The sequence below is a fragment of the Triturus cristatus genome, chromosome 11 (genome assembly GCF_964204655.1).
Source record: "Triturus cristatus chromosome 11, aTriCri1.1, whole genome shotgun sequence".
NCBI classification, from domain to species: Eukaryota; Metazoa; Chordata; class Amphibia; order Caudata; family Salamandridae; genus Triturus; species Triturus cristatus.
Window position 1 is genome coordinate 494,956,849 of NC_140594.1, and position 9,839 is coordinate 494,966,687.

Below are 9,839 nucleotides of genomic sequence, written 5' to 3' on the forward strand. Positions count from 1 at the left end.
AACAAAACAACGGAATGATCTGACCAACTAAGGGGCAGTACTCCTAAATACCGCAGATGGGGATGATTGGAAAATATGCAGTCAAGGGTGTGTCCTGCCTCATGGGTAGGATCAGGAACTAACTGGATTAACCCTGTACTGCCAAACACATCTTTTAGCGCTACTGAGTCTGAGTCCCTGAATGATTCCAGGTGAAAACTGAAATCCCCCAATATGGTAAAATTATTGGAGCAAAGTCCATCTTCTACTAAGGAGCTTATATCTGTTAGAAACCGCTTCTTTGGACCCAGAGGTCTATAGAGTAGAACTTCCCTAAAGGAGTGATGGTGAGAAAGTAAGAAACAGAAAGAGAAGGCTTCAAAGGAGTCAATCTTAATTGGTTCAAAAGTAGCCGTCAGAGAATTATGGTAAATGACCACTAGTCCACCACCCCTTCTATCGGACCTGTTCAGGCTATTGCATGAAAAACCCGGGGTGTAGCTTTAACCAGATCTGGTCCTGAGTCAGCATCAGTCCAGGACTCAGTCACAAAAGCTATTTTTATTTTTTGGCCATCAATCAGTTCTGCACATTTGATACAGTGTTTTACAAGAGATCTAGCATTAACAAAGGTGCATCGTAGGGATTTGTTTCATAATTTAATCCCTCTAACTGGAATTGCGGGCGTTCGAAAGCTAGATTCAGAGAAATCTAATTTAGGTAGGATATTCCCACAGTTAACGCAAGTAACCTGCTTTACTTTTAGTGCTGTGAAAAAAATTATGCATATGCAGCTAGGGTCATTACCTCCTGAATTCAAGGCCTGAAGTTCGGACCCCGTGTAACACTTTAAGCGCTTAGATTTGCACTCAGAGCCAGGGGGGCTGGCGCTGAGAGCAGTCCGGCGCAGACGGGCTCATCTTTGGCACGCCAGCGGTGCACCCGCTGTGCGTGGACGCTCTTTACCAGGCTTTAAATACGCTCCCATACAGGGTCACACGGGCCAGGTGGGAGTGTCAGGTCGCGTTAGCAACATGCCGAAAAATGGATGGGCAAAGCACAGCAGACATTTAATTGGGGTCCACCAACCCCCGACTCAGGAAGCAGGCTCCCCTACTCCCAAAATCACACTGGCAAAGTAAATGGTAATGAAAATAAACGGCGAGCAATTATAAAGGCATAAAATAATTAAAACCATGGAAAGTGAGCCTTTAAATCTAAGGAATTTAAACAGCTAATGTAATGCCTGGGACCGAAGGAAAAATTGTATGAGAAGTATCCATTCAGAGCTGAACACATAAACCTATAGTGTTAAGAGGCAAAATACTTGCAGGTTTTTATTTCAAATGTTGTTGCTTTATATAAAGAATATATAGATACAGTAAGACACAGCCAAGATACGGTTCTTAACATTGGTTGTGCGGGGTTACATAATAAAATTCCTCTTATATTGTAGACAAAAGAAACCAGCTTGAAGCCAAGTAACATTAAATATTGCATACAGAATACATAGTTCAAACAAGTTCACTTATTTCATTGGAGTCACATGATCTGTGACAGTCTCCTCTGAAAGGGTAAAATCAAGAGTGGTCTATTCATGTGCCAAACACATTGGATCATTATGGCTTTAAGGTTCATCTTAAAGGTTTGGAGGTAGACTGTTTCTGAATCAGAAGGGCAATAGAGTTTCACTCTTAGGTTCATTATTTAAGAAGGATTTAGTCTGTTTTTTTCTTGAAGGCCAGGTTTTAAGCAAAGGGGCTCTCTGTTCTTCTCAATGAGCCTTGACTACCCAAGGGATGTAGTTGTGAATCAAGTATTTAGGTATTCCTGTTTGGACCGTTTTTTTATGTTTTGCAGACAACTTTGAAGTACCTTTTTGCCTTTATTGGTTGCCAATTGAGTGAGAGCAACATAGGAGTAATGAGGTTGAGTTTCCTGGTCTCTGTTATGAGCCTACCTACTATATGATATACGTCGCCAACAGAGAAGCTTGGTGGATCTTGAGAGTTGTACAGCGCATGAAATTGCCGTGATCCAGTCTTGAAAACGCTACAGCCTGTGTCACTTGCTTGAAATTCTTTGTACTAGTCTCACTTGGTTCTGCACTCCATTAGATACCACAAGTATGTGTGCTTGTACCTAGGGTTTCTTTTCATAAAAAGCCAAATGGTGTCACAAAATATGCAATCTATGGATTGTGATCTAGTATGGTCAAAGTGCTGATCCATTGCTGCAAGACAACAGAGTAATCTGGGGGAACAACAGTTACGATTCTGTTTTAGGAGAGTTAATCTAGTGTTTGCTGTGCATCCTTCCCAAAAGCTTGACAGACATTTGTACAGTGGATTGTTGCTAGTGAGAAATTGTTTAGGCTGTGTTGCTACACAGCTTTCTCATACATTTGCAAGAAATGTGAAGTTTGAAACTGGGCATAATGTGTGCAAATTGTCTATGCCTGTTCCCGTTTTCATAAAGTAGAGAAGTGTATTGTCCAATTTTGAAGCAGTCTGGAACATTCTCTTGTGCCACAGACTGGTTATTCAGGTTGGTCCAGAATGATGTTGTTATGTACCGGATTTGTTTTATAATTGCTTATTGAATTAAGGGGTTCTTAGAAGAATGATGAAGGCCTAGTTTTGGCGATGCCCTGCAGGCTTTCCTTTTGTGAGATTTCTATGAAATGAGCGAAGGAGAACAAAGCTTTCGCATTTATACCAAGTTTGACAGATCTTCTGGTTTAATAGTGAGCTATAGCTCAATATTTTTCACCTTTTATTTAAAAAGGTTGGAAATATTTGAGCTCCAACCCGTTGAATAATTGAAAAGTATACTGGAGGAGTGGTATGTTGTTTCACTGTATCAACTTGTTCAGTTTTTGTCTTGGTAAATTTCTCTTCTGACTCAAGTCTTTGGCTTCAAAGATATGGATTTCTGTAATCTTTAGGTCTCTCCTAAGCTTTCTGGTTTCAAAACATTATTGATTAAAAAATACCAATCCTTCAAGTAGCTTCAGGTGAGCCTATTGACTATCATTGGCTGGGTTTCTCTTGTCAATCGCATATACTTGCTTCTTTGATGCATGTATGTCCTTTCTTGTCTTTTATTTATCCCCCACCAATTTACCATCCTTTTCACTGAAAGACTTGTACCCTTCCACTGCTCACATTCAGGGAACTACTCTTTTCGTTTTCTTCCAACACTCTGTAGGAGTAGATGTTTTCTTGCTCTCTAACCCGTACAATGTTTCCCTCTCACAACCTCGCTCCCCTACTCTGTTGAGCACCACCCAGCTTCTCTGTTGCTTCCCCAGCCGACCTGCTTGCCTTTTTATGAGCTTCTATTCTCCAATTTTACCCAACTCCTTGTTGGTCCCTGGTCCCTCCCTTCTCACTGTTCCCAAACTCGACGGTATTCATTTGTTTATCCCCTACTTGCACCTCCGTTGTACTATCTCAACTAACCCATCTTTTCTTCTTGTCCATTTCATTTTTCTTTTTCAGCGGGATCAACAGGTGCAATTTTTTACCAGGGCAGTTCTTTCTTGACAATGTGCTTTTGTGTACTTCTTATTTATCTACCACTCAAAGCTGGACTGCTGTCATGTTAGAATGGTAAATTAAGAGTAATAAATAAAAACAGGCGGCACAGCATCATGACACACGCGGACATGTGGTGATGCATTCAAGTGTATATTTCATCCCACTGGGGCTGGCTATAAAGTAAAGAAAATAAAATGTCCACATTATCGTTGTGATGCATGTACGCAGTTGCACCATGTAGGTGGGGCAGGGCATTTTCATTTTGTTTTTTGTTTTTATAGATGCACCTTTTTTCTGTTTAACATCGGCAACAAACATTGGCAAACCCAATAGGTGGGCTATTGCCTTTTAAAGGTGAGACCTACTGTTTGCCATTGCTTTTTTATTTTCCTCTTTGAATGTTCGAGGTTCATTGGTGATGGGTGATTACGACACATAGGTTACGATACTTTCAAGATTTTTTTTTTCTCTGTAGAGGTTCTTTTTTTTTTTATTTTTTTTTTATTTTTAATAGTACTCCTGAGCTGGTCTGATGTTTTACGGCCTCTTAAATGTTTAGGGAGCAAGGCACTCCAAGATGCCAGTCATGTTATCAGCTTGTTGGAAAATGACTATGCTGCTATCTTGGTCCCGAAGGGATTGACTGTAGAAAGGAGTAGACAGTCTGCTTCATTCAAACAACATAAAATGTGAATTTCATGGAGGAAATAGGAAAAATAGTTTTTTTCTGCACACAATGCTTTTTCCTCCTAATATGATCCTGTCCTCACTAGTTTTGAAACCAGAAACTAGGCTGTCTAAGAAATGCGTACAATCTGATGATGTTATTGTGCAGGGAAATAAAGGTTCAGTAGACCGCCATTTTCAAATGGCTTTCCAATCATTTAAAGCTTCACAAAGCAGGCACCTTCAACCTTGGCAGAACGTTTAGTTAACATTTGCCCTGAGGTTGCACATTATATTGAGAGCTGGAGTGATATTGGCAAAGGTGCATGTGCTTTTCATTGAATGTTGATCAAACATTAGGATTTTTAAATAAAAAATCCTATTTGCTATGTTCAAGCGAGACAAAAAATTGGCTGTCCTATAAAACCTCCAGCTACGCCATGGGGAACTGGTAGGTGGAATCTACTAAATGTTTGATTGAAAATCTGTGGGTGCCCTCTTAAGGGTATCAAAGTCTAACAAGCATTGGCAAAACCTATGAGAGTTATTAGCTTTGCCATTGATTGTATTGATGATATACAGCAGAGCCACTGCTGTGCAGCATAGCTAAAATTAAATTTTTAAAGAAGCACTATGCTGCGGCTAGCACAAATGAATTTTTATTGAAAGCAAACAATGGGAAGAGTGAGTGGGGAGGATTAGGCAACATGGATGGAGAAAGAGCTGGAAAGAAAGACGCGGATGGGAGAAGAGGTCATGTGAGAGACAATGGGGAAGTACACAGACAACGGAGGGGCACAGGGGAAGCAAAGTAACTACAGAAGGCAGATGGAAGGCACAGATGAAGCAGGCTGACAACAGATGGTGGGCATAAGAGCCTGGGGAAGGAAGTTGACTACAGAGGGCAGCCGGAAAGGGCTGACCAAGTGAGCTAACAAAGGAGGTTGCGAGGGAGAGGCTGTGGAAGCAAATTGACAATATAGGGCAGGTGGGAAGGAGCTAGGAAAGGAAGCTCACAACGGCGGGCAGAAAGGGCTGAGGCAGGAAGCGGACAACTGAGGGCTGGTAGGAGAAAAAGGAGTAGCAAATTCACAATGGAAAGCAGGCTTGAGGGGATGGGGCAAAAAGCAGACAGTGGATGGAGGACAGGGGAATAGGACAGCAAGGTGACAAGAGGATGGGCAGGGAGGGGAAGCAAGCTAACAACGGCAGGCAAGAGTGGATCAGGAAACATACTGACAATGGAGGGTGGACAGGTGAGGCTGGGGAAGCAAACGGACAAGGAGGTGGTAGGGAAGCATGAACTGCAACTGAGTGAGTGTGAGAAAAAGGAAAACAGAGGGGAGAAGTACACGAGGGAGACAGGTGGAAAACCCACACACTATTAGAGTGATTAAACAAAGGAAGAAGTGGTGCCTGAAAAATGAGCAGAGGAAAGATACACTTAATGTGCCCATGTGCCAGTGGAAGGACAAATGCAAGACGAGCAAGTAAAACCAACGGACACTAACAAATAAGAAGCAAGCAAATGTGAGTGACAATGAAGCCAGCCATTGATAAGAAATGGGCAGGCTCTAGGCCCACTGCAAGCTAACAAAATTCTTCTCAACAGGCAATGTATGCCCCGTCATTAGGCGAGACCTAAAACGGATGTATTTTCCACAGTATTGCTCTCTGAAGGAGTCTCCGATGGCCTGCTTAACTGAACGTGACAGTCTGTAGTAGTCCTGTACTTTTTACAGCATGCAGAGAAGTGGACTGGGAATCTGGAGAATGTGTAATGCACATTTCCACCATTCAGCACAAGTGACAGTAAAGATCCCCAACATAGTGCGTAAGGGTGCGGAAATCTCAACCACAAGAAAACTGCATTGTGGGGAAAATGTGTTTTTCTATTATTATCCTTGTACATTCTCTGCTCATGTCAAATTAGGCTCATATCATGGAAAGATAATGTGAGTGAAATCTAAATTGCAGAAGTCTACCTTTACATAAGGGTAGGAGTGTTCCAGTGTGTTACAACTGAGATTGTTGAGATCTTTTTCTCGGACTCTTACATTGTCCTTCTACGATTCTTGAATAATGTACGGGTTTAGGAAGTAACCAAACAAATTAACCAGGAATGGGGATTCCGACAATTATTCATTCACGTGAAATGAGGAGGCCTAGAATGGAGCCATTCATGTGCGAGCCATGCCTGCTTAAACATTACGATAACTGCGACATGATCTCCTTCTCACGTCCACAATGCAAGATGTTGTTTTTATGGTCTAGCTTGATAGTGCAGCTGCCGCCAGACAATTATGATAGCATCACTTGAAAGGGGAGTTAGCTCTGCCCAGATGTTGGGGGCTAGTAGTACATGTTTTGATTGGGCAGGAGTTCTGTGCTTCCACAAACAAATTCCTTGCCATTCATGCAGCTGTGATAATTCTATGAACACAACACTGCTGTAAAAATTTCTTAAATAACTAGTAAATTGATGGTGTTTGTCTTTCTCTGGCAGCAGCACATACGGGAGGAATGCAGTCATTAACCTACATGGATTTTAGGTCTGGCTTGATAGTACAACTGTCACCTGACCTTTTAACCTACATCAACATTATTGTACAGTTCTTAGCTTCTACACAAACATATATGCATTCTGCTGCTATTCACTTGAAACACGGCACATTAACATACAACCTTCCTTTATCTGGGTTCACTTTTTGCTTTATAAACTCAATGATTTGTTCTCAGATTGCCGCGTTGTCCCATGACGGATGTAGAGGACATGTGCACCGACCAGCTTTGAAATGAGAACTAGTCGTTTTACAGTTTTTGCAAACAATCTGGTCCATATGGATCAGTGCACTATGTACAGTCAAATATCCTAATCCCAAAGGATATCTTCAGGAAATTACATACTGTAGTGCTAGACCAGCCTTTGAACTCCGGTAGCACTAGCTAAACTCTGTCTCTCTGTGAAAGAAGGTGAGCTGGCAGTTCCAGATTTTCAGTTCTATTATTTGGCAGCTCAATTGCAATTAGCTGCAAGATAGACAAATGGGCAGCTGACACTGAAGAGGGGAATAGCGTCGCAATTCTTCTTAAACCCAGAGGTGGGACATGGAGGTTAACAAACCTACTGGGAGTCCCCAAGTATTTCTGGCCACAAAGCCTATGAAGGATGTACATGAATGTGCCATATGCACCAGAACTCTTGCTGCTAAAGCCAATTGCCTAAAAGTGTAAAAAGTACTCTCAAATACTTTCAAGAATTGGTGAGGGACTATGAGATCTCAGCAGGACAATCCTTATTATATGGATCAAGAGCAGGTATTCAGAGGATGTGGAGGACAGGACTGAGTGAACCACCTATGTATAGAAGGACTCAGGATAGTTTGCACAACTAACGGAAGAGCTAGGGCCTCCTCATGATTTGCCTTGATCCTTAACCGAGATTCTTTCATACACAGCATTTGGCCCTTTTTCATGTTGCCCCTTCATATCCTTCTACCAACTCAAGTATTTATTTGGCTATGCACTTGCAATTCCACCTCCCTTGCGTTAATTCTACATGCCCATTATTATCCCTTTTTTCCAATAGATCGCCTACATTTTTGGTTTCTCAAGCATACATGTACTCACTTGGTTAATGCTCTCAAGTAAGTGTTTGTATAGATGCTGATTGTATATGTGTCTGCATAAATATATTAGTCTATTCATGTTTTACTTTATCTCTGTTACCCTTCCCCCCTTACGCACCAATCGTATACAGAGACTCCTCAGGCTCACATATATTGAGAGTACTGATGGTGATCCCGTCATTATTAGGGATCAAAAGGCCATCCACTAATTAGGTTGAATTTTGTATCTAAACGTGTTCTTTGGGTCGTCTATTAAAAACGTTTTGTGATACACAACTACCTTTTCATATAACAAGTTCATCCCTCTCCTAAGAGCCGATCATAGACACTTAGCACACTACTCTGTGCATTGTGATTTATTGCTGGATGAAAGTTTTTAAGTATGTAAAATTATTTAATCATGACATTTTCTTGATATAAGGGACTATTGTTTTTATTTTTTTGATTGATACCCCATGTCCCTAGTGATCAGAGGGTTTCCCTTGTTTTTTGGTACAGGTATGTCACAATTTATCATTAATTCTAACCATGGTGCACCTCTTCCTCATCATTAACAATAATTCAATGCTTGTAACAATTTCCTCACCCCATCCATTTGAACATTTGATATTAACAAAACAACACATTTCAAATCAAAGCCTATAAAAGTCCCAAAAACACTGTCACATACAGTGTGAGACACTTTGAAAATGTTAACTTGTTACGTTAAGGATACTGATTACTGTATTTAGGTGGCGTACTAGTGAAGTGCAGCATGTAAAAATGACAAAATAATGTAGTAATAGTGCCACAAAGTGTGTCGTACTACGGTGCCTAATTTACCTTTTTTTGGTGCCAAATTTAATCAATCTTGCGATTACATATTTTGGGCCTCCCTTCCGCCTAATTCCAGCGCGTATGGCCATCACTATTAGAGGTAATCCAATAAAACTACAGTGTGTCACCTATAAGGCAATCAAATGCTCTGTTCTCGCAACACCTCAACTCTATTATCAGTCATACTTCTTTCCAGCATATTCAGACAGTAATATCCTCGAAAGAGTTTCCACTGCTATTTAGCCCCCACACATATTCACCCCTTTATATGGCATTCATGAATTTCTAATCTACACCCTTTTTTCAATCTGAAAGCCTGACACCGTATATTGCGATAAATATGCCACCCACCTCATTCCAAGCCACGTATCACTTTATTCTGACTCATACACTCAAGACCATTTTTAAAACCAGAAACCTATCAATTTCAGGCAAAACCATAAACAAAGATTCGGACAATACGACGCCTCCATTCAGACACTTACATCCGCCCCTTCATACACTCGCCAATTTGATAACTTTACCCTTTACAACAACCATGCACGGCCCCATATTAGACGCTCATTCACCCATTCCGAATATGTTAACATTCCCCCGATAATTACAGACATATCCCCGCTCCTCCCGCCTCCTCGCTCCCCGAGCAACACTCAGCAGCAAACATGAAAGTAACTGAACTCGCCTCTTTTCCCCGTGCTGCTAAAACTCACCACTGCGCGCTGTCACCCGGTTGCTTTCATGTCTCCGGGTGACGCCGAACGGCAACCACCCGGTCCCAACAAGCCTTCAGCCTTTGACAGCTGCCCTACTGACACTGACGCAACGTGGCCCGGCAGCTGAACCTGAACAGGCTCGTCAGAGCTCGAGAGCCATGGAAAGGGAAAACGGATGAACACAGGAAAAGAACACCTCGAGATTTATGTCTGTTTCTTCAGTTAGAGGTAATCTTTTAGCGTCGTGATCACAAGATGGTTTCATGAAAAGCTCTACTTAGAAAATGAGCTGTTTTCATATTTGGGCCATATGCCTTTTTTATTTTTATTTGGATAAGTTATCAAGCTGCAGGTGTATTTCGTCCCCTGTATTTTATATTTTAATGTTAAAATTGCCTGCGCTCTCTTTTATGAATATTAGAAAAGTTTATCAATAACAATGGGACTATTTGGAAGTTTTCATGTTTGTATTGGGTTCGACAGTTTTGCATCAG

The 9,839-nt window shown here is 41.4% G+C and overlaps 1 protein-coding gene across 3 annotated transcripts in view; it reads right to left on the reverse strand.

Annotated features, from left to right (window-relative positions):
* The window catches only part of ENTPD4 (ectonucleoside triphosphate diphosphohydrolase 4), a 136,292-nt gene extending 126,810 nt beyond the window's left edge, over positions 1 to 9,482 (reverse strand). For 2 of the 3 annotated variants that reach the window (XM_085633252.1, XM_085633249.1), the window contains exon 1: positions 9,343 to 9,480. The gene's annotated coding sequence lies outside the window, so the exon portion shown is untranslated. Of the gene's footprint in view, positions 1 to 9,314 lie in introns of all 3 variants that reach the window. The other variant, XM_085633251.1, reaches the window with a different exon arrangement.
* Positions 9,483 to 9,839: the final 357 nt, after the last annotated feature.